This window comes from Callorhinus ursinus, unplaced genomic scaffold, assembly GCF_003265705.2.
Source record: "Callorhinus ursinus isolate GAN/ISIS: 27379988/994484 unplaced genomic scaffold, GSC_fseal_2.0 scaffold7, whole genome shotgun sequence".
In the NCBI taxonomy this organism is placed as follows: Eukaryota; Metazoa; Chordata; class Mammalia; order Carnivora; family Otariidae; genus Callorhinus; species Callorhinus ursinus.
The window spans coordinates 74,402,943-74,427,944 of NW_027397069.1; the positions used below are offsets into that span (position 1 = coordinate 74,402,943).

Below are 25,002 nucleotides of genomic sequence, written 5' to 3' on the forward strand. Positions count from 1 at the left end.
ATTGTGGTAAAATATACATAACACAACCTTTACCATTCCACTCCTTGTAGGTGTACAAGACAGTGGCAGTTGAGTACATTGACAAGGTTGTACAACCACAACCACTGTCCATCTCCAGAGCTTCATCTTCCCAAACAGAAACTCCATCCCCATCAAACAGTAACTCTCACCTGGGCAGTTTCCAAATAGGATCTGGGCCCCACCCCAGACCCACTGAAGCAGGGCCTCTGGGGGAAGGGCCTGGCAGCAGTAGTTTTTTAAAAATGCACGACCACAATGTTGATCATTAAACAAAGAAAGTCCTACTCAGGGAGGTTTCCAGGTCCCCAACCTTTTTTGGCCACCTCAACTCCTTGAATGTACTAAGAAGGCAGAGGATGAAGAGCATTGAACCTACAGTTGCAAACTCTGGGACCCGGACATGGCTGTAGGCCCCTTCAGCCTGAACCCTCAGCTCCTTTGGCACGTCCTTTTCAGTTTTTCCAAAAGTTTATTGCTGTTGTTCTCTGATCACAGAGGCAACATTAGCTCCTGAGAAAAAAATCAGAAAATATAGGTAAGCAAAACAGAAAAACGCAGTTTCCACTTTAAAAAACATTCCTCTTGTACTTCCTGATTCCTTAAGCCCTCTGAGCTCTTTCTGCCAGCTGGCTGCCATTTGCCCGTATGTCCTGAGCCTAGATTGATTTTATTTTATTTTTTGGTAAGATTTATTTGTTTATTTGAGAGAGAGAGAGAGAGAGAGAGAGTGCATGAGCAGAGGGAAAGGGAGAGGGGAACCAGGGCTCCATCCCAGGACCTTGAGATCATGACCTGAGCAGAAACCAAGAGTTGGATGCTTAACCGACTAAGCCACCCAGGCGCCCCATAAACTTGATTTTAGTTAAGAGTGTCCTATATACTTTTTAGCCCATGTTCACTATTTCTTGGAATGATTTTTGTAGAGGTGGAGGGTTTCTTCCCTGCCTCATTGATGTCACCCACTGCATCCTGCTTTCCTGTCTTTAATATTTAATTTCTGTGGGAAGCAAATTCAGTTCAACAACATGAACGTAGCATCTGCATACATATATGGGGAAAGGCACTGTCAGCTTGAATCATATACTATTTAGCTGTTTTAGCAAAGTTTGATTTGCTAACATGCTTTTTATAAACAAAGGGCAGGTAAAATCAGTAACGACCACAGATACTGAAGGAGTTTTAAAAACTGTGGGGGTGCCTCTCCTTGGTAGTAGTCAGATGTCAGGGAATGTTGTCATCTTTCAGGAAAACCGAGGCTCTGACTCCTCTTCTTGTGATGCAGCCTGAGGAAATGGAAGCAGGGCTGTACCTGGGCCTCAAAATACCTCCCCATACTTCCTACCCACAGAAGAGTTATTTGAGCCAACAAACTTCTGTTTTAAAATGTGATGACATCTTTCTATACACGAATAATGAAGTAGCAGAAAGAGAAATTAAGAAAACAGTCCCATTTACAATTGCACCAAAAATAATTAGATACCTAGGAATAAACCTAACCAAGGAGGTAAAAGACCTGTCCTCTGAAAACTATAAAACACGGATGAAAGAAATTGAAGACGGCAGAAACGAATGGAAAGATATTCCATGCTCACAGAGCAGAAGAACAAATGTCCATACTACCCAAAGCATTCTACACATTTGATACAATCTCTATCAAAATGCCAACAGCATTTTACACAGAACTAGAACAAACTGGGATGCCTGTGGCTCAGTCAGTTAAGCGTCTGCCTTCGGCTCCGGTCATGGTCCCAGGGTCCTGGGATCGAGCCTCGCATCGGGCTCCCTGCTCAGCGGGGAGTCTGCTTCTCCCTCTCCCTTTGCCTGCTTGTGTTCTCTCTCTCTCTCTCTCTGACAAATGTGTAAAATCTTTAAAAAAAAAAAAAAGAACTAGGACAAATTATCCTAAAATTTGTGTGGAACCACAGAAGACCCTGAACTGCCAAAGCAGTTTTGAAAAAGAAGAACCAAACTGGAGGTATCACAATCCCAGAGCTCAAGATCTACCACAAAGCTGGGTAATGAAAACAGTATGTCACTAGCACAAAAACAGACACATAGATCAATAGAACAGAATAGAGAGTCAGAAATAAACCCACAATCATATGGTCAATTAATCAATGGAAAAAGACAGTCTCTTCAAAAAATGGTGTTGGGAAAACCGGACAGCCACATGCAGAAGAATGAAACTGGACCACTTTCTTACACTATACCCAAAAATAAATTCAAAAGGGATTAAAGATCTAAAACCATAAAAATCTTAGAAGAGAACACCGGAGTTGTCTTTCTGACATCGGCTGTAGCAATATTTTTCTAGATATGTCTCCTGAGGCAAAGGAAGCAAAAGCAAAAATAAACTATTGGGACTACATCAAAATAAAAAACTTCTGCACAGCAAAGGAAACAAGCAACAAAACTAAAAGATAACCTACTGAATGGGAGAAGATGTTAGTAAATGACATATCCAATAAAGGGTGAGTATCTAAGATATATAAAGAATGCAACACCAGGAAAAAAAATCCAATTTAAAAATGGGCAAGAAGACATGAACATTTTTCCAAAGAAGACATCCAGATGGCCAACAGACACATGAAAAGATGCTCATCACTCATCATCGGAGAAATACAAATCAAAACTACAATGAGATATCACCTCACACCTGTCAGAATGGCTAAAATGAACAACACAAGAAATAGGGGTGTGTGGGTGGCTCAGTCGGTTAAGTGTCTGATTCTTGATTTCAGCTCAGGTCAGGAACTCAGGGTAGTAAGATTGAGCCCTGCATCAGGCTCCACGCTCAGCAGGAAGTCTGCTCATGATTCTTTCTCTCCCTCTCCCTCTGCCCCTCACCTCTCTGAGCTCTCTCTCAAAATAAATAAATAAATCTCAAAAAAAAAAAAAAAAGAAACAAGTGTTGGCGAGGATGTGGAGAAAAAGGAACTCTTGTGCACTGCTGTGGGAATGCAAACTGGTGTAGCCACTGTGGAAGGCAGTATGAAGGGTCCTCAAAAAATTAAAAATAGAATTACCTTATGATCCAGTAATTTCACTACTGGGTATTCACCTAAAAAAACCCCTGAAAACACTAATTTGAAATGATGTATGCACCCCTATGTTTATTGTAGCATTATTTACAATAGCCAATATATGGAAGCAGCCCAAGTGTCTATTGATAGATAAATGGACAAAGAAAATGTGAGATAGATATATATATATGAATATTATTCAGTCATTAAAAAGAATGAAATCTTACCATTTGCAACATGGTTGGAGCTAGAGAGTATAAGTCTAAGCAAAATAAGCCAGTCGAAAAAAAAAAAACAAATACCATATGATTTCATTCATTCATTCATTCTTAAATTCCTTTGAGAAACAAAACCTATGAGGGCGCCTGGGTGGCTCAGTCGGTTGAGTGTCAGGCTCTTAGTTTCAGCTCAAGTCATGATCTTGGGATTCTGGGATCGAGTCCCACAACAGGTTTTGTGGTCAGTGAGGAGTCTGCTTATCCCTCTTCCTCCCCCTCTACTCCTCTTTCTCTCTCAAATAAATAAATAAAATCCTTTAAAAAAAAAAAAAGAAACAAAACATATGAACAAAATAAAAAAGAGACAAACCAAAAAGCAGACTCTTAACTATAGAGAAAAACTGATGTTTACCAAAGGGATAGGGGAAGTAATAGGTGATGGGGATTAAAGGGTACACTTATCATGATGAACACGGGGGGATGTATAGAGTTGTACACCTGAAACTAATCTAACTCTGTATGTTAACTACACTGAAATAAACCTCCCCCCGCCCTGAAACGTAATGATCTCAGAGGATCCTCACTTCAAACCCTTTGATATCAAACATCTCTTTCTAACACCAAGGTCAGCCTAACTATGGAGCTAGGGGTTCCAACATGGCTGGGAGCACTGTGGGGGCCTCCCCCCAACTGGCCTTGAAGGGACTGAAGGCTGCTCTGGGACATGTGTCTGCAAAGAGGCCAACAAAGACTATATCAGCTTCAGTTTCCTTGTCTGCAAAATGGGGTGATGTGAAAGGGCCAATGTGAAGTTATTTAAGGGAAATCATGTTTCTAAAGCCCTTTGCATGGCGATGGGCACATAGCAGGCACAGAATAACAGGTACCTTTTACCGTTGACATCATCAGCATCATCGTCACCATCTCCTATGCCATCTCCTCTGGCATAGGTGTGGTGGGTTGCTGAGGCCCAGTTTGGATCTATTTTTCCCCAGAAAAAGAGAGATAAATATGAGAGCTTTCATCCCTATAATTCTATGGTATTCACTGATACCACTAACTAACTACTAACATCCACTACTAACATGACCCCCTTAGCCCAGACAAGCATGTCGTTAGATAAAACATAAATGATCTTGTTAAGAATAAGTAACATGGGCTGAAGCTGGACAAACTACTTAGGTCTGTTATTTTATTTTTATTTATTTATTTTTTTAGAGGGAGGGAGAGAGAGAGAGGGCAGGGTGGGGCAGAGGGAAAGGGAGAGAGGGAATCTTAAGCAGGCTTCATGCCCTGTGCAGGGCCCAGTGCAGGGCTCGATCTCACAACCCTGAGATCATGACCCCACCTGTAATCAAGAATCAGATGCTTAACTGACGGAGCCACCCAGGTGCCCCTAGGTTTGTGTATTTTAAACTGTGGTCCTTAGATCTCCCTTAGGAGAACCACCAAGAAGATTTGTTTAAAAGGAACTTCCCTGAATGTGCAAGGTGAACCTGGAACATCTTGTCATACAGGAAGGGAAAGAAGCTATTCAAAAGGACTCAGGAGGTAATGTGAATCAGCATGCACTGGATGAAATGGGACAATGTGAGAATAAACATGTCAATGGATCAAAACATATCCTGGTATGTTCAAATGATATCAAAAACAAACCAAACACTCCTGGGTAACTTTCACAGAATGCTAGAGAAACAACTTACCCCTTTGGAAACTGACAAAATAAAGGGGGAGATCAAACATTTATTCTCCCCCTCCTGTTAGAACCTAAACTCAGGAGAACCAAATAGTTGTTGCAAGGAAGTTTCTCTTTATAAAAGAATTCCAACTGATAAATGAAGATAGAATGAGAGAATATTGCCGCTGTGTCATCCCCTAATGCAGTAATGGATTAGGTACCGAGCATCAACATTTCCTAATGCAACACAGGAGAAACAACCATACTAAGTTGATACTAGGTGCTTAACTATGGGAGTATATTACGTTCATCTTGCCAAAAAATCAAATCTGAACCTGATCAAGCAGCTTAGTCCCACCACCAATTTACATGATGTAAAAGGGATATAGGAAAATGTTAAAAGGCACCAGGAATGCAAGCAGCAAAATTGAGATGGTGGGAAGCTCTGCTGGACATCTGCCCTGGTTTCTTCAGTAAATATATTGCAAGGGGGAAAAGAAGACAAAAAGGAAAACAGGGGGTGGCTTAAAAGGGACGGAGCCATATTAGCCTACTGCAATGTATAGACTTTAACCCTAATTCAAACAGAGGGCAAAGCCATATTTTTAACGAGAAAATTAGAAATTTGAACGTTGATCCTATTTGATGATTTTAAGGGATTATTGTTAACTTCTTTAGGTGTGAAAATCATATCATGGTTATATTTTTTTAAAGATTTTATTTATTTATTTATTTGTCAGAGAGAGACAGAGAGAGAGCATGCACTAGCAGGGGGGAGGGGCAGAGGGAGAGGGAGAAGCAGGCTTCCGCGGAGCAGGGAGCCCGACATGGGGCTTGATCCCAGAACCCTGGGATCAGGACCTGAGCCGAAAGCAGACACTTAACTACTGAGCCACCCAGGCGCCCCACTTTTAATTTTGATAAAGTCCAATTTATCAATTTTTTTCTTTTGTTGGTTGTGCTTTTGGTGTCATATCTAAGAAAAGTTACCAAATCCAAGGTCATGAAGATTTACACCTATGTTTTCTTCTTAGCGTTTTATCATTTTAACTCTTACATTTAGGTTGTCAATCCCTTTTGAGTTAAATTTTGCATATGGTGTGAGGTAGGGATTTACCTGTGGATATCCAGTTGTCCCAGCACCATTTGTTGAAAAGACGATTTTTCCTCCATTGAATTGCCTGGACAACCTTATCAAAAATCAACTGACCATAGAGGTATGGGTTTGTTTCTGGAATTTTAATTCTATTGATTTTATGGCTATTTTATGCCAGTATCATACCTCTTTGATTTCTGTAGCTTTGTAGTAGGTTTTGAAATTGGGAAGTGTGAGTCTTCCAAATTTGTTTTTTCTTTTGAGGATTGTTTTATCTATTCTGGTCCATTGAAATTTAGGGTCAGCTTGTCCATTTCTGTGAAAAAACATTTGGAATTTTGATCAGTATCACATTAAATCTGTAGATAAATTTTAACAGTATTAAATTGTCCAATCCATGAACACAGACATACCATTTATTTAGGTCTTCTTTAATTTCTTTCAACAATATTTTATAGTTTTCAGTATACAAGTCTTGTGCTTCTTGGTTAAATTTATTCCTAAATATTTTCTTCTTTTTGATTCTATTATAGATGGATTTTTTCTTAGTTTCATTTTCATATTATTCATTGCTAGTGTACAGAAATAAAATTGATTTTTTTTTATATTCCTCATGTATCCTTTTACTTTGCTGAACTAATCTATTAGGACTAATAGTTTTATTCATATGTATTTTTAGAATATGTCATCTGTAAATGAAGATAATTTTATTTCTTCCTTTCTAATTTGGGTGCCTTTTATTGTTTTTTTTTAAGTGCCCTTATCTTTTAAAGATAAGTATTGAAATATTTATAGAAAAAAATGATGTCTGGGATTTACTTCAGAATAATATGGAGGGGAGATACAAGAAGATAAACAAGATCTGCCATGTGTTAAAGCTGGGTGATGGATGTGTGAGGGTTCATTATACTAATCTCTTTATTTTTGTAAATATTTTAAAATTTCCATAGTAAAAACCAAAATGAACACTCCTGGAGTCATCACTTTGGATGGACTTTTGGACTCAGAATGTCTGGGTAAGGAGTGAACTTTTTTAAGCAAGCTCCCCAGACTATACCTATAGAAAATATTGTTTGAGGGTTTCCATCCCAGTCGGTGAATTACAAGTGAACAGAGCTTTCTTTATCCTCGCCCAGGATACCCTCCAGGTTTTCAACACCTTGGTGCTTTGCCAAATTCAGGTCTGTGTTCGAGAAGCCTGATGAAAGATGCCCCTTTACTTTCACAAAAACCTGTGATTAGGCAGTGTCATTTGTATATGTTGACTTAGTTAATATTTTGGTTGCTGAGAATGTTAAATTTCATTAACTTGTCACACAATTAGGCCACTTCCACAAAAAAGGGGGGGCATGCATACATGGTTGAACCCAAGTTTTTAAATTAATATTCCACCTATTTCTACTTTTTGTCTCATCACTATCAAGTACCAGAGTTTAAGAATAAATTGCCTTCAAACCAAATGTCAGCAAACTGTGTAGCGTCACACAAGCCAATTTTTTTTTGTTTTTTTACATGAGAATAACTTAGCAGTTCAATGGAAGTAGATTGTTTTATTTTAACATACAGTAAGAAAAAATACCTAATTCTGCCTTCTAGATTTTGAAGGTGAAACTATAGCTCTCTGAGCCTATTTAAAAATTATGTTTCCACCAAGTTTAGACCACACAGGCTGACCCCCAGAGTTGCCCCTTCTGTGCCTCGTTTTTGCTTTCCATAGCTGCACTCATCTGAACTTCAGACTCCAACTGAGCCCTGAATTTTGGTTTGATACCCTCTGAGCACTCAAGCCCTTGCTCTGTTGGCATATGACCTTGAACTTCTTACTGCTCTGTTGCTGCATAAAAAAGCATGCCATCATTATTTCTCTTGTAGGTGGGGCTCTCTCCATCAGTCTTTTCTGTTCCTTCTCTTCACAGTCCTTGGCACAAAAGTGCTCAATGGATGCTATTGGCTGACATCCAGTCCTATCCAACCTTACTAAACAGCACACCTACAGAAACTAAACATTACGCTATCATGGGATCCCGGGCATTTGAAAGAATATTGTAACATGTGCCGCCCAAGTTTATGTTTAGCATTTAGCAGCGGAGCAACAAAGGCAACTGCAAATATGAAGTTCATTTGCAGCTCAGCAGAGAAGTACTTGTTTTGCACACAAATGAAACCCCATACATCCACGTCTTGCCAGTTGTGCTTTTTTGTAGAACTTACATGTAATGACTGCATCTTAAATTAATGTCCAACACTGCCAGGGAATTTTCAGGGCTGAGCCCCTCATACTGATGTTTGTCCTCGGTCAGCCCATTTGGTGCTTGAGATAATGCCCAGTAGATAGGAGAACGGTTTCCTGGAAGTGAAAGAGCAAATTCCTCTGAGCATTCCTCATGGTGTCAGGAATTGCTTCTCTTGAGGAAGGAATTGAAATCATTTGACCATCTCTCTTTACCCATAGTCTCAATTTCCTGACATTCAGAGTTTTTCAGTGACACATTCTGCTGGGCGTGTGAACTGACCAAACAGGGTGTGGCCTCACAGAACGTGCTGTGGTGAGCAGACAGTCTGACCTCTTGTGTCCAGCTGAGACGGGGCCAGTGTTTGCGTGCATGTGTGCGTGCGCATGTGTGTGTGCGTGCGTGTTAGCAAAGGATAAGATTTGACTTTGATCAGTTCAGCTAACTTTTTGGATAAACAAAAAAGCAAACCAAAAAAAAAAAAAAAAAACAGTGAGGTGGCGACGTAAGATTATGGGATATTGACAAGTTCAAAGTCATCTTCTTTATATTCCCAGTCTAACCCGTAAATCCTATGTTTCTTCTCTTTGTCTAACAGCACTAAAGGAAAACTAGGGTTATCCCTGAATCAGAACCCCGAGTTTCAGAGATCCACCATAACACATTGCTCTACTTTTGCCAAACAAAATACTTGTCAGGCCTTAAAAAGGCTTAGAATTAATCCCACAGCTGCCAGTTAGGATATTCGACTTGTGGCGTTCCTTCCTAAAGTTAGGGAAATTCCATTCAAAGTCCCCAAATTCTTCGTTTTTTTTTCCCCCAGCATGTACAGCATGTGGAGTTTAATATAGTTTTATGAAAAAACAAATCCGTATCTACAGGATGTTGGTCACAACTGTGCCTTACTTAAAAATCATCATAAATGCTTTATTTAGATTTTCTGTTCATGATTTCTAAGAAAGCACAGCTATGGGCTATAACTGGTAGCATATGGTGCTATTACCTTCTGTAGAAATGCATTTCCCTCCCTCAATTTGATGTTAATACTTTTATTCATTAGGCTGAAAACTCGCCGAAAGATTGTTGGCTTTATCCTTCCATCTAGGATGTTCTTTTCACTCTTTGGAGATTTGGTAAGCTCCAGCTCTTCACAATTTTTCCTTGGATAAAAATTTTATTTATTCAACAACTATCTACCATATGCCAGGGCCTTCACATACATTGTGTTATTTGATCCTATGACACCGTGAGAAGGATACAAATCCCTGCTTTATAAATGAGGACACCAAGGCTCTGAAAAGTTTTGATGAAATTGGTCAAGATCTCACAACTAACCAGATATGTTGGCTCCAAAGACTGGCTCTTTCCAGTGCACTCAGCTGCCTCCCAGACCAGAGGTTATAGGCTTGCAATCCAGGATCAGGAAAAGTTTTGTGGAGGAAGTGGCAGGATGGGGAGCTCTTTTAAATCAGAGTGATGGAAGTTTTCAGAGCAACAAGTGGGTGAAAGTACTAGGGATCAAAACCATGTGGAAAATAAATAAATATGCAACGTACACACAGTCTTTCTGGGCACCTGAAATCACACCATTAGAAAGTAGTTACTTTCAATCGTTCTATCACATTCATGGATCACCTCCTAGGTGCCAGCCTTGTTCTAGGGTGCTGAGGATGAGCTAAGACCAAAATAATCCCTGTCATAGTGCAGTTGACAGTAGCAGGGTAAGGTCTCTCCTTCCTTCCCCCCTTCACTTAGTAATTCATTCATACCTTTCTTTTCCAGGAGCTTCAGAAGTGCATCGGGAGACAAGACTCAGAGAGAAGCCTGGGAGTGGGTTCTGGGTAGAGGAGTATCCCTGGGGTGGCAGAGCTGCCCATGGGCATCAGTTACCCCAGGGAGTCTGTCTGTGTCCAGCCTGGGTACCATCTCGGATGGGAGGGAAGTTCTACCAGGCAGGCAGAGGTGCAGGGAAGCTGTTGGGAATTACCCATTTACTCTGAATGGCGTCCTGGTCCACCTGTCTAGGCCTTTGTTCAGAGTCTTGTTGCCTTGGTCCTAGTGAGGACCTGCCTTCCTCACACACCTGCACCTGCCTGGTGTGCTCATCTCATCCAGAGATGAAACCGCCTCCATTTTTGTCTCCCCTACGAGAGGAGAGCTCTTCACAGGTGAGGCAGGCTTAGTCCTCTCTCCTTTAGCTTCACACAGGCTGGGGTGCAGGAAGGCTGAATCAGGCTGAAGGGAGGGAGGGAGAGGTGAGCCCAGGGAATGAAGGAACTCAGAGCAGATGGTGAAAAGGAGCTTTCTTCAGGAAAGAAAAAAGGTGGGATGCACGTGGTGTTGGTTAGACCCAGAGGTGGACAGGCAACTCTGGGATTTAACGGATGTGAGGCTCCTCCTTTCTCCCTATAAGCCCAACTGGACTCTGCGCATCAGGCTTCTAAGTCGAGTGGGAGTTGTGAACCAGTAAGTCAGCCTGAACTTGGTTTCCTGATGTGTTCTGTTTCACCAGCATTGTGTATTCACAAAAAGTGACTTTGTGAACTTTTAGATGAGGTATGTGTCCCCCCACAGGCCCCGGTGTTCTTTATTTCTTACAGAGGTCCAAACACAGGGTCATTTTACTGACCCTGGTTGGTCTGTGGAGGTGTTTGCATATCCTGAGTTCCATGGCAATATCTGGGGGAGGTACCCGAAGAGCAGGAGTCGCTGACACCCCCCTCTTTGTCATCCCCTATGTAACCCAATGCCAAATGTTGTCGGTCTTGCCTCCTCACCAGCCCCCGGACCCGTCCAATTTTTCCATGCCCCCTGCTGTGGCTCTGGGGTGACAGTTGGCCACCTTTTCCTGTAATAAGCCAGATAGCAAATATTTAGGCTTTACAGGCCATTATGGTATCTGTCACAACTACTCAACTCTAGGGTAGGGCAAAAGCAGCTATAGATAATATGTAAATGAATGAGTGTGGTTGTGGTCCCATAAAGCTTTATTCATGGACACCAAACTATAGATTCAAAAATAGTCATAAATCATGAAATATTATTATTTTTCTGACTTTTCCCCCTATTTAAAAATATAAACACCGTTCTTAGCTCAGGGCCCACATAAAACCAGGTGGTGGCCTAGATTTGGTCCATGGGCCATGGTTTGCTGACTTTTCGTTATGGGTTGAGTTGTGTCCCTCCAAAATTCATATGTTGGAGTCCTAACCCCCAGTACCTTCAGGATGGGACCTTATTCAGAGATAGAGTCTTTGTACTGGTAATCAAGTTGAAGTGAGGTGGTCAGGTTGGGCCCTAGTCCAGTATGATTATATGTCCTTATAAAAAGGGGAAATTTGAACACAGACACATACAGAGGAAGACCATGTGAAGACACAGGAAGAAAATGACCACCAACAAGCCAAGGAACACCTGAAGCTACCAGGAGCTCGTAAAGAGGCCTGGAACAGATTCTCCCTCACAGCCCTCACTAGGAACCTGCTCTATTGACATCTTGATCTCGGATTTCTACCCTCCCCGACCATGAGACAATACATTCCTGTTTAAGACCCCCCAGTCTGTGGTATTTGTTAGGCAGCCTTAGCAAACCCCTCTCGCCCTGCTCTGAACAAGCGCCCTCATCTCTCACCTCTGTGAGGCCTGTGACTGCTTAAGCTCTTTCCTGACCAGCCCCACCATCTGCTCTCCACACAGTGCCCAGAACGATCTTTTTACAATCACGTCAGTCCTCAGCGTAGACCTTCTCAGTGACTGCCCACTGTTCTGAGGTAGATAAAGACCCGCATCCTTACCCTTCCCAGAAGTCTGGCCCTGCCTGCCCTCTAAACCTTTCCTTTCAACTCCCCCCCACCTTGTGCCCTCCTGCCTCGGACACTTCCCATGGCTGTGGTGTGACCATTGCCTTCAAGGGCCCCTTCTTTGTATATGTGTATAAGGGCAAATATAATTGATAACTGACATTACATTCATATTTTTCTTTTGATTTTAAAAGATGTTAAAATTAAAACGTTTTTGTGGGCCTGATAAAGAGGTTGCCCTGGCAGTTCCCTCTGTCTCATGGTGAGGCTGAAGGAGGACATGAGAGGGACTCAAGTCACCAACATCTCCTTCAGCCCCTGCAAGTAAACTTTTGTGGTCCCTAAATCACTATCAGCATCACCAAGAAGGGGTTTGTTTGGTGAAAAAAATAAGGGTCCTTCCAGCAAGAGTAGACTGGCTACCATCTTCACAGGACACTGGTTAGCACAGCACTTCCCCCGCCCCCGCCGCCATATAGAAATTCTCCAGTCCCCAGGCCAGGGATGCTGCTCCCTCCCCATCCCTACCTTTTGCCTGGTTACCTTCCACTCACCCCTTAGCTCTCCGATGTCGTTCCTTCAGGAAGAACAGCCCTGACTGCCTCCTGTGCCCAACAGTTTAGAGGAATTAGATTATATGATACTTACTACTGTTTTTAATCACGCATTTGTTTTTGATTTAGGGCCACCTCCTCCTTCTCGGAGCGGTAATTTCTATGATGACAGGGTTCTGTCTGAGTTTGCTCACCACCATTATGATCTCAATGCCCAGCACTGTGCCTGGAATTCGATATACATGTGATAAATGAATGAATGACAAAGTACTTCTAATTCTTGAAATTCCACCTAAAGAGATTCAGTCCTTTGACTCTTAAAGGCTTTACATCTCCTGGGTTCCCTTTAAAATGCAAATACTCAGTGGTTATTAGTTATGGAGGAAATGCAGCATCGGAATGGGCTCAGACATGGTGACCACATGTGGGACCGGCACTGTCCTGGGGACGTAGTGATACCGCATTGGTTACCTTCCATGAGGACTTCAAAGAACCTCCTCTCTTACTTTTGACCTCCTTTTAGGAATCACTAATAAAAAGGACTGTGTGGCTCAGTTGGTTAAGCGGTTAAGCGTCCACCTTTGGCTCAGGTCATGATCCCAGGGTCCTGGGATCGAGCCCCACATCGGGCTCCCTGCTCAGCGGGGAGCCTGCTTCTCCCTCTCCCACTCCTCCTGCTTGTGCTCTCTCTCTCACTGTCTTTCTGTCACAGAAATAAAAAGAATCTTAAAAAAAAAAAAAAGGACTTGGGCTCAGGCAGTATTTCTAGTGCATTTAGTAATTAAAACTTAATTTGGAGAGGAAAACTGAGAAATCGGCCAAGAACAATTCTACAGTAATGGGGTGGGTAACCACAATCCAACAGCCCTGTCTGTCACTGGAGCACTAGTGTTCCTTGATTATTTTCCTGCTGGGAGCTCAGCCCTTCTCTCTCCTCCTGCTTTGTCTCCTGAGTGCACGTTCTCTGAGCCTCTGCTCCAATTGTACTTGGCTTCTTCCTCTGTTTTCAAGCCACTTCTTCCCTGTCCTAGTCAGATTTTATCTAAAATTTCTCTAGATTTCAGTAGCTAACTATGTTCAGTATTTGAGTTGTGGCATGTTTGCTACAGAGATCTTCAACGCATATTCATTTTGAAAAATATATAGTATACTATCTGCTAAATAAAGGCATACTGGGGGTGGGGGTATCATGCTTAAAAACCAGCAAGAGCCTGGTCAAAACAAAATCCATCATTCTTTTTTTTTTTTTTTAAAGATTTTATATATTTATTTGACAGAGGGAGACATAGCAGGAGAGGGAACACAAGCAGGGAGAGTGGGAGAAGGAGAAGCAGGCTTCCCACTGAGCAGAAAGCCCGATGCGGGGCTCGATCCCAGGACTCTAGGATCATGACCTGAGCTGAAGGCAGCCGCTTAACGACTGAGCCACCCAGGTGCCCCCAAAATCCATCATTCTGATCTCTCAATGTAAAATTAATCTGTTAGTTTAGCTCTGAGTTGTGATTTTTTAGTGTAGCTTCCACTGTTCAGAAAATATTTTCCTTTCCTCTTGACTTCTTAGATGTCTAGTTCTGGGATCTGTGAAATTCATGCATCCATTGTCAAGGGAGCAATCATCTCTAATATCTGAATCTTGCTTTATGCTTTTACGGTGATTATTTGAACACTATAGCTCCATATCTTGGGATTTTTAGTAGTCTGTAAATGTTCTGTCTGCCTTGCTATTATCATCATGGTATTCGTTTGGTATAGATGGGCATGAATGTGTCCCTTGATCTAGGGGAATTTTTTTTTTGAAACTCATTTTTCTAAGTCTAAATATAATTTATATTCACTATTGTACTCTTCCTGCCCTCATAATTCCATCCTGGAAAAGAAACATTAAAATTCAGACTTAGTCCTTCATAAGTTAACCAAATCCTGTTTGGTGTGAATGTAAACTGATTATTATCAGCAATATTAAAAAAATAATACCTTGGTTATCTGCAGCCATTTACAGGTAAACATGTCTCTTTATCCATTCTCACTTATTATCAACTCCTTAAAGTTCCAAGGTCTGCTTCTGAGGAAAAGCATGAAATATAACTAATTGAAATTAATTATGTGATGGGAATAATATTTTCTGTTAATGGTAAATATTACAATGGTTTGGGGCTACTGATGATAGTAAAGGAATGGCTTCTAATTTCAAAGTTCAGATAATTATATCTAACATGAGGGAAAAAAGAAGGGAAAGGGTATCCTTATTATGGTTATTTTATGTCTGCCATCTTTCTAGGGACTTCCATTTGTTCTTTTATTATGTAAAAACAAAACAAAAGAAATAAAAAACAATCGTTGAGCAGCTTCTATGTACTAGGCAAGGGGCTAAGATACTGTGGTGGCTACTATATGCACCTAAATCCTGAGTGCTCACTCACCTCAAGGAGCTAGAAGTCTAACAGGAGAATTAGGACAAGTTTGCAAATAACCAGGATGCCAGACCATTTCCCCTCAGGAGAGAAGTCCCACACAGTGCTGCAGGGAGTTCAAAAGAAAGGAAAGCGGTTACTTCTGACAGACAGTCAAGGACAGCTTCTTGGAGACAGTGAATTAGAAAGTGTCTAGTGAAGGAGAAACCCCTTAAAGGAGGGTTTATCAGTTTCCTCCTGCTGCCACAACAAATTCCACAGACTTAGTGTCTTAAAGCAACAAAAATGTCTTCTCATACAGTTCTGGAGGCCAGAAGTCCAACATGGATCTCAATGGTTAACATCAAGATGTCATCAGGGTTGAATTCTTTCCTGGAGATTATAGGAGGGGGAGTCTATTTCCTGTCCATTTGGGTTGTTAGCAGAATTCAGTTCTTTGTGGTTGTAGGACTGAGGTTCCTGTTTTCTTGCTGGCTATAAATCGAGGACTTTACAAAGCTTCTAGAGGCCACTGCATTCCTTGGATCATGGCCCTTCCTCTGTATCCAAACCCGGTTGCAGGTCAAATCCCTCCCATGTTGTAGCATCCAACCTTCCCTTCTGTTCTCTTCCACTTTAAGGACCCTTTTAATTACACCAGGCCCCACCTGAATAATACAAAATAATCTCCCCATCTCAATGTCTGTAACTTTAATCACATCTGCAATGTCCCTTCTGCCATGTGGAGTAACATTCACAGGCCCCAGGCATTAAGGGATGGATATCTTGGTGAGGAAGTGGCATTCTGCTACCTACCACATGGGAGTAGGATTTCAACCAGGAGAAAAAGTGGGGAGTAGACAGCCGAGCCTGGCAAAGCATGAGCAGGACATGGAGATAGATTCCAAGCAGGAAACAGCCATTTTGTTAGCATGGAGGTCTAGGGTACACACACCTGCATACATGCACACACGGAGTCAAAGAGCGCAAAAGAAGCCTGGAAATACATTTTTTCACTTCATCATTGGAGGGCTTGTCAACTATCAAAGAGTCTAAGCTTTGTTCGGTAGGCAGTGGGGAGCTCCTGGAAGTTTTTGAGTAGACTGCACATTAGGACAACTGATGTGGCTTCAGGCTGTGAAGAATGGATGGGAAAAAGATGAAACTGAAAGGAGGGGAGCCAATTTAGGCCACCATATTGGTCTAAAAATGAAAGGGAACGGTGATGCCAGGGTCTCCTATCCCATTCTTCACCTGTGCTGCAGACCTACAAGGTGGTAAAGTAACAAATTTGTGCTTCTGCAAGTTATTAATTGTGTGGTAATTTATTACAACAGCAGAATTCTCCCATTTAAAACAAGTTCTCCCCTTGAACCCTCATTGTCCTCCAGCTACTTTCATGTCCTCGTTTCTTTGCCACCTTACTCATCACAAATGTTTCCCGCCTAACGTCTCCTCTCTTCAGCCTCCCAAGAGGGAGCTCTCCGCTAAGGTTCCAATGACTGCCAGGTCTTTAAATCCAAGGGACATTTTTCAGTTCTCATTTTACCTGACTTTTCAGGAGCATGCATCTTTGTTGATCTCTCCTGCCCTGAAACACTCTTCCCTTTGTTTCTGTGAAACCACACTGACTGGAAACCACATTGACTTCCAGCTCTCTGGCAGCTTGTCTGTTTCCTGTGCAGGCTCACCCTGCTCTACTCACCGTGGAATGTTGCATTTCCTCAACATTCAAGTCCCCTCCCCCTCTCTCTCTACACTGTCCCTGTGGGCAAATTCCTCTACACCTTCAGCTTTGGTGGCCACCTGCAGTATATGCAGGCAACTCACAAGGTTGGATCTCCTGATCAGATTTCTTCTGAGCTACAAATGGGTGTCTACAATTGTCTTCATAACACCTCCATTCACTCCACTCCACCCCAAAAGATAGCTCCAAAACCAAAGGCAGGATCTCAGTGCAATGGAAGGCACTATCGCCCACCAGTTTGAGAAGTTAGAAACCTCATTGCCACTTCCTTCTCCCTTGGGCCATACAGCTGATCCCATTGTTATTTCTCCATTTCATCTACTCTCTTCCTCTTCCAAAGCTATCATCTTAGCCTGAGCTGTATCACTTCATTTCTCTACTAGCCTTTGCCTCCTTCCTCTCAGCTCCCACTCATCCTTCACTCAGCCCCCAGGGTGATCTTTTGGAAACACATCAGATCATGTCATGCCATCATGTCCCTTTCATGACTTCCTATTGTTCTGAGTATAAAGACTAAGATCCTTAAAGTGACACACAAGGCCCTATGTAGCCTGACCCCTGCCCACCTCTCTATCCTCACCTTTTATCTCCCACCCCCTACTTATGCATGCCAATAACAATAGTCTCTTTTAGCATTTAAAGTGGTATTTTATGTTCCTTCCCCCCACAGGGCCTTTGCACAGGTAGTTCTCTCTGTTAGAATGCTTTTCCTGTCCATCTTGTTAATTTCTTTGCATCTTTTACATCTCAGCTAAAGTGCTTCCTGATTTTTTAGGCCAGGTCACATCCCCTCTTTTATAAAATCTCAATAGTTGTGTCTACTTTATAGTACTAGCCACAATCCCAATTTTCCATGTTTGTAGCATTACCTCATTATTATTTACCTCTCCCACTAGACTTGTAAGCTCCACGAGAATGCCTGTGTTCAGTATTTTGTCCCTGGTACCTAGCACATCTGGGCGCCCAATGTGTTGAACAAATTCGGTACTGCTGAAGAGGGTGACAAGACTAGCATATCGTAAATGCATGATAAATATTTGAGTGAATATGTGTTCCATTTTAGACCACTTTGACTTTGAAAGGTTGTCAAACTACACATGTGAAAATGTCTAGTATTGGTTGGAAGTGTGGAAATGAGTATGTACGACTTTCAAATGCAAATTATAACTTTCTTACCCATGAACACACTCAAAATTCCTGTGTATGTAAAATACCAGGGAGAAAAGGTAGGCAAACTCAAGATCTTGTTTTTCTTTGAGGTCACCTTTCAGTGTAGACAAAAACCTTGTTCCGTTCTTTTGTTGTGTGAATGCTGGCCACTGTGATGCTTTCCACCAGAGTGTTATCCTCTCATCTCCTCTCTCTGCCCGAGTTCAGTTTAACTTTCTCTCACCCTCTGTGATATCTCCCCAATATTCTTTCAGCTCCTCTTTCCTCCCCGAGTATTAATTTGACAGTAGGTAAGCACAGAGAGATACCATCTGGTCTTCCCAACTTCTCTGTTTACTTCACCGCCTTATTTCTCTAACATTCTCCCTACTCTCTCCATTCTGTCCATTCTCCGCATGCCTGAAATACCAGGCTTTCCCATGACTTTGCTCCTGCCCTTCTCCCCTTCCAAGTATCTTTACCTCAAACTTTAGTTCTTTCCCTCACCTCTTTCTGAGGGGTATTAGCTCTGGGATATTTTTCAAGTTTCAACCCCAAACCAAGAAACTCTTTTTGTTCTGGAGTTGCCAGCTATCAAATACAATCTGCATGACTGCTTCCTGACTTTTACAGATTTCCCTTTGCTCTTTGAAATTTGGCAGCCTGTCACTGGCCCCCTTCCACTTCTGCATATGAAATCACCTTATCATCATCTCATCAGAGTTTTTATTATCAAAACCCATTTATCAAGCATCTGACTATAACACACTCCATTTTTTTTTAGATCTGATCAACAAAACAAAATACATAGTCTTTTTTAAAAGCACTGTTGGATAAAACATTTAGTAGTTAATTTTAAATTAAAAATAGACCATGAAAATGTTTCTTTTACAATTACCCAATTAAATATTTATTGTCAATTTAGATGAGCTCAGATGTTTCCCTTTGAAAATGTAAATTTCGCTATTGAAATTAATTTTGTGGAGAGGAGAGTTTGAGCCTTAGACTTTTAGTTTTTCCTAAAGCAAGTATTACCAATGTTTACTGCATTAAAAATTTGAAGGACACTTGGGTGGCTCAGTAGGTTAAGCATTTGCCTTTGGCTCAGATCATGATCCCAGGGTCCTGGGTTCGAGCCCTGCATCAGGCTCCTTGCTCAGTGGGGAGCCTGCTTCTCTGCCTGCCGCTCCCCCTGCTCGTCTGTGCTCCCTTCTCTCTCTCTCTCTCTCTCTCTCTCTCTGACAGGTAAATAAATAAAATCTTTTTAAAAAAAAGAAAAATAAATTAAAAATTTGAATGGAAGGTTTTAGAACATATAGGAGCATATAGACCTTTTCAGTGGGATTTTTATTTCAGTTACAGACATAACAACATGCTGCTCAAGTCTGCAAATAAAACAGAAATTGCAGCCAACTATAAACGTAATGAGAAATAAGTAAATAGCTGGTGTTGCTGTCATAGCTCACTCAGCATAAAAGGTAAGCTAAAGGAGGATGTGGTAAGAAAAGAAAATTTGTTTTAGCAATTCGTCTCTTAATAATGTAAAGTGTCAACATAAGAATTCTCTAAATGCAGAATGTGATTTTTATCTTGACAGTGTTTCTTTGAGGTCTTCTGGGAACAAATCTTCTTAAACTCTTGAGCAATTCTGATTTATGCAATCACATACTTTATTACTCATCTGAGAAGCAGAGTGGCTATGTGGAGAATGAAGCTGCGCTCCATGGTGTTGGAGGGCTGGAAAGGCAGGTCTGCAGAGACTGGCCAGGTAGCCACCGTGGAAGGCTTGCTGGGACCCTGGACCTTCTCCTAAACATGCCCCAGAGAGTTTTACCCAGTTCTCCACAAGGTCCTGTTTTCCAAAATGGAAATAAATAACAAAATAAACCAAAATCAGAGAAAATTTTTCTTTCATGAATTTAATATTAGAAACCATGTTTAAGAATGAAAACTTAATACTGGGAATTTTCTCCTCTGGTATCAAAACATTTTCATTATTGTGAAACATAAGTTTGTACAGTTAAAAATGGTTAAGATGGTAAATTGTAAGTTAGGTGTATTTTACCAAAACTGAAAAGAATTGGAGAGAAACCTAGAGGTGGAATCTATTAAATAGGTTCCTATTAAATAAAGGCTTTTTAAAAATTACAAAATATAAAACATTTCTGGTCATTCATCTGCTATCTAGTAATCTATTACTCTCTTAAAAACAATAATAATCTACTTGTCTCTAAGTTTGACTTTCTACAATATATATCCTTTGGGAAATTGTCCAGAAACTGAAGAAGCAAAAGGCCTTTTAACAGTTGAAATAGCCATCACAAAGCCCTAGTTCTTCCTTGCAGAGGAAAGACCTTTAGGAATGAGAAGTTCTATTAGCTCTTACTTTACATACAATTTTGATAAGCTAAGTAATCTTTCTTACACAACAGTAGATTGAAAGCAGAAAATTAGTAAGGTATCGTATTTTACTAGAGACTGGAATCTTGATAGCAGAGGGAAAAAAAAGGAGTTGATTACCTAACAGAGGCAAAACTAACTGCAAAGAAATCCCTCAAAAAAGCCCCCAAACCATCAAGAAGGGGAGGAGGAATGGGATTTGTTTAATGGGTAAGAGTCTCAGTTTGGGATGATAAAGTTCTGGAGATGAGTGGTGGTGATGGTTGTACAACATTGTGAAAGTACTTAATGGCACTGAACTGTACACTTAAAACTAGTTAAAATGATAAATTTTATATTATGTATATTTTATCACAATTACCAAAAAAAGGTTAGAAAAAGAGTTCATCATTGAAACAGAGCCCCCAACTAATAGAGCTGATATTGTTAACCCTTTCTCTGAATTTTTTTTCTTTTCACTTTTTTTTCTTTCTCTGGAAGTTGCTACAAGTTTGCAGAACCGAAAACTCCGAACAACAATGAACTAGTAGATCTCTTTGGCGGACCCAGAGTCATTGGTTTCAAGAAAAAGGTGGTATTAAATTTTGATATTTGAGATATTAAAGTGCATGCAATATATTCGAATTAGCAGGTAAGTTCTTTATGTAGTCTCGGGGGAAGAATATGGTTCCTACTCTTGTGGAATTTATGATCTAATCAAGGAAACAAAAGACATGGGTATAAAACAAATTAAATCAGTGTAGCTCATCTAGTTTTTTAGGGCTTTTAAGACTAGAGCCTGCTTTTCGGGCACTAAGGCATAAGGAGGCTGAGCCATAATCAGGTTTCTTGCATTGGAATCTTGGGGAGGGGGTGGGAGGCAGGTAGGTAGTCTTAGGGCATAATCCTCAGTGAGAACCCCTAAAACATCCTAGCCTCATAACTGCAGGGGACTGGCCAGGGAGTGGATCCACAGCCTCTCTCTCCTCTGGCTCGTGCTGGAGACACGTCTTTGAATTCCCCTCTTCCTCACTGCACAAAGCCCATTATTTGATTTCAGTTTCCTTATTTATAAGTGCATTATAATCATGATTCTTGAGGTCCGTGATTTCAAGCTTTGGAGTCAGATCTATCAAGGTTTGAATCCCAGCTCTTGGTTACTGGGGCTCTCTGTGTTTTAAAGTCCTCTTCCAGAAAAATGGGGTTAATAACATGGTTATCTAGAGCATTAAATGAGAATACAGAGGTTTAGGGCAGCAGCTGGTATAGAGTAAGGACACACACACATATATATATATGTATAAGTTAGTTAACATATATGTATATATACGTTAATTAATTTATACATTGTAACTTTGCCCCGGCTGTAGGCTTTATGCTCAGCTGGACTTGTGTTCTCTCTCTCTTTTCTCCTCTTCTCAGCTGATGCATTGTGTGGATGTACTTATTAAACATAATTTTTGTTAATTATTCTATTTAAAAGTATTAAGAACTACGAGACAAAAATCACCCAGAAGGGTGAAATAGGTGAAGGGGATTAAGGGTACACTTATCATGATGAGCACTGAATAATGTATAGAATTGATGAACCACTATATTTTACACCTGAAATTAATGTTAACACTGATGTTAACTATACTGGAATTAAAATTAAAAACTTCATAAAAAAATCAAGTACATATAAAAAATAATAAAGAAATAAAACAAAAAAATCACCCAGAATGACTACATCCAGAAACTACAACTTTCAGCATTTGGCTGCATACTTTTCTGGACTTAAAAGATTTTTTTTTGAGAGAGAGAGAGAGAGCAGGGTAAGGGCAGAGAGACAAGCAGACTCCCTGCTGAGTGTGGAACCAGAGGCAGGGCTGGATCCCAGGACCCTGAGATCATTACCTGAGCCAAAGTCAGCTGCTTAACCAACTGAGCCACCCAGGCACCCCCATATCTGTATATTTTTAAAAAATTCTATATTATATGTTATAAAATATATATTTTGTATACATATTTTAAAAATAAAAATATATATACTTATATTATTTTACAAAATTGGATACCACTTGCTTTTCTTCAAACACATCTACAAGACTGTCAGCTCCAGCAGGGGATAAATCATGTGGTTTTGCTCTCCATGGTATCCCCAGTGCCTGGTTTAGCCCATGACTCATGGCAGTACTCAAAAAATAAAAAAACAAAAAACCCTAAGGAATGAATGACTCTATATCAATAAACACATATCCAGAATAACAATAAACATGACCATTAATCATAATATTCTCCTGCATAGGTGTGTCAATTTGGCCAAGCAAGCTTTTTTTTTAAAGATTTTATTTATTTATTTGACAGAGAGAGAGAGAGTGTGTGCGCGTGCACAAGCAGGGGAAGTGGCAGGCAGAGGAAGACAGAGGAGCAGGCTCCCCACTGAGCAGAAAGCCCTATATGGGACTTGATCCCAGGACGTGGGATCATGACATGAGCTGAAGGCAGATGCTTAGCTGACTGAGACACCCAGGCACCCCGCCAAGCAAGCTTCTATTTAGCAATTTACTTGTTTCCAATTTGTTTCATATATAGAGATATTTGAAAACTTTAAAAAAATGGTTTTTTTAAAGGCACAAAGAATAACACAGCACACATGATTGAACCTATTCACCCAGAATCAACAAATTTTAAGATTTTGACAGTTTTGCATCACTTTTTAAATAAAAGAAATAACATATTGGAGGTAAAGTTGAAGTCCTCATTCTACTCTTCTCAGTTTAATTTCCCTCCTTCCTTCTACATAGGCAACAGCCATAATGAATTTGGTGCATCTTCTTGCAGTCTCCATGTCTATACTTATAAAAGTATTGATTAGTATAGGTTCTGTGGCATTTTATTTATGAATATGGTATCATAGTGTATATACAGTTCTGCACCTTGCTTTTTTTGCATTCTATAATTTGAATTCTATCATTTATTCTATGAAAAGTATAGAGCTAGTTCATTCACTTAGCTTTTTCGTCACTTGAATATCTACTTTTTATTTTCCTACTATTCCCTGTTGCTGGATATTTTAGGTTATTCTTGATTTTTCACTATTGCAAACAATGTTTTAATGGTCAGTAAAATTACAAAATTTTATTGGGGTTTATACAAAATTTTTAAGTCACTAAATTCCTTTTATTTGCAATATTTCTTTGACAAAAAAAATGTTTTCTTTAATTATGTTTACATCTTTGAAGACAGCAAGGGCAGGACCTTTAAACACACACAAAGAAGAATGGCAGCCAGCCCTACCGGCCTGGGGCTGGGGAGGAGAGAGTAAGGTCAGTGTATGAGTGAAAAGGTACACAGGTGAGTGCAAGACGGACTCAATTACAGAATATCCACTGGGGACTTATATCGTCCAAGATGCCTGGGTAGAGCACAGGATAAGATTGAAAAATGAAATTGAACTCTAAGCCACACAATAATTGGTTTAATTACCAGAGCTCAAAGGGTAGAGAAAACAGGAGAGCGATCTAGGAAGATTCATTCCTTGCGAGAGCTAAGAGCTAAGACGGAGGCAGGGCTGAAAGCCTGGGTGGGAATTAGACGAAAGTGGACAGGATGGCAGACCAGGGACTGGTAAGGTTGTTAAAAAGTCCAGAGATAATGACCTTCATTACCATTTCTTTTCACATTAAAATTGAAGAACTTCACAAGAACTTATTAGTGAAAAAGGAAATCGGACTGGCTTTTAAAACAGTATTAGCCCTCACCATCACCAGCCACAGACTATAGGTGGTAGGAAGTATGATGTCAGGAGAGTCCAGAAGTAGATTAAGGATTGCTTCCAGGCTATTAGTTCTACTCACATCTCTGCACAATCCCTGCATATGCCCTTGTACCACACCCACAGACCACAAATGGAGATGCAAAACTCAGATTCTTGTTGGTACACATTTCTATCTAGTTCTGCACATCATGAAACAGTTCTCATAAACAAAATTTCCACAGCACTGGGGTTTGATTAAATTAAAACTAATTTTGGATATACATTTGAACGTCCTTCATTACTTGATTCCATGGACTAAGCTGTCCTCTTCTGCCCCTACTTTTAACAGCTGACACCTATTTGGTAACTTGGTGGCTCCTTCAGGCCTGTTAACTTACTTTCTTCGCCAGGGCTAGTGTGAGACGCTTAAGAAAACAGTGGCTTTAACGACAGAGTTACCAACTTTTATACCGGTGCAGTCGAAGCGGCAATACTGGAGCTGGGGGCGGGTGACAAAGTGGCAAAAAGGTCCGCAAGAGTCGGCGGGGAGGCGGCGGGCAGGTGGCGGCGGGCGCGGGCGGCCGCGACCGGGGAGGCAGGAAGCGGCGGCGGGGCGGAGCGGGCCGGCAGCCGAGCAGCCAGGGCCGCAGGCGCCCCGCCCGGGCTGGTATGCGGCCGAGAGTGACGCGGGAGGCGGGGTCACGTGACGCCCGTGGAATGCCAACAATGTAGCGAATGTCCCACTTGGGTCTGCGCGCTGGAACCTCGGCGTGAGCGCCCCGGGAAGATGGAGCAGCCGCCGCCCGCGCCGCCGCCGCCCGGGGCTCCCCTGTACCCGTGGGGCCAGCAGCCGCTCCAGCCACTGGCGCCCGGTCCCCCGGCGCGCGAGGCCCCGGAGCCACGGACGAGGACGCCCCGGAGGGTGTAGACCGCGCCCCAGGAGGTGAAGGGGCAGGGGCGGGGGGCGTGTGGCCAGG

General features: G+C 41.4%; 1 protein-coding gene and 1 long non-coding RNA gene across 4 annotated transcripts in view; one reads left to right on the forward strand and one right to left on the reverse strand.

Annotated features, from left to right (window-relative positions):
* Positions 1-24,679, reverse strand: LOC112826801 (uncharacterized). 3 transcript variants are annotated; one of them, XR_012378715.1, is made up of 9 exons: positions 24,424-24,679; positions 15,042-15,138; positions 14,596-14,683; positions 12,716-12,847; positions 11,045-11,115; positions 8,248-8,383; positions 6,450-6,608; positions 6,223-6,352; positions 1-531 (listed from the first exon to the last, which is right to left on the reverse strand). It is a non-coding gene; the product is annotated as an uncharacterized lncRNA (long non-coding RNA). The 3 variants fall into 3 exon arrangements; XR_012378714.1 differs by lacking the exon at positions 6,450-6,608; XR_012378716.1 differs by lacking the exons at positions 1-531; positions 6,450-6,608 and adding an exon at positions 1,214-1,304.
* A 72-nt stretch (positions 24,680-24,751) lies between these two features.
* The window catches only part of LATS2 (large tumor suppressor kinase 2), a 75,344-nt gene continuing 75,093 nt past the window's right edge, over positions 24,752-25,002 (forward strand). The window contains exon 1 of the mRNA XM_025875201.2: positions 24,752-24,968. The gene's annotated coding sequence lies outside the window, so the exon portion shown is untranslated. The remainder of the gene's footprint in view (positions 24,969-25,002) is intronic.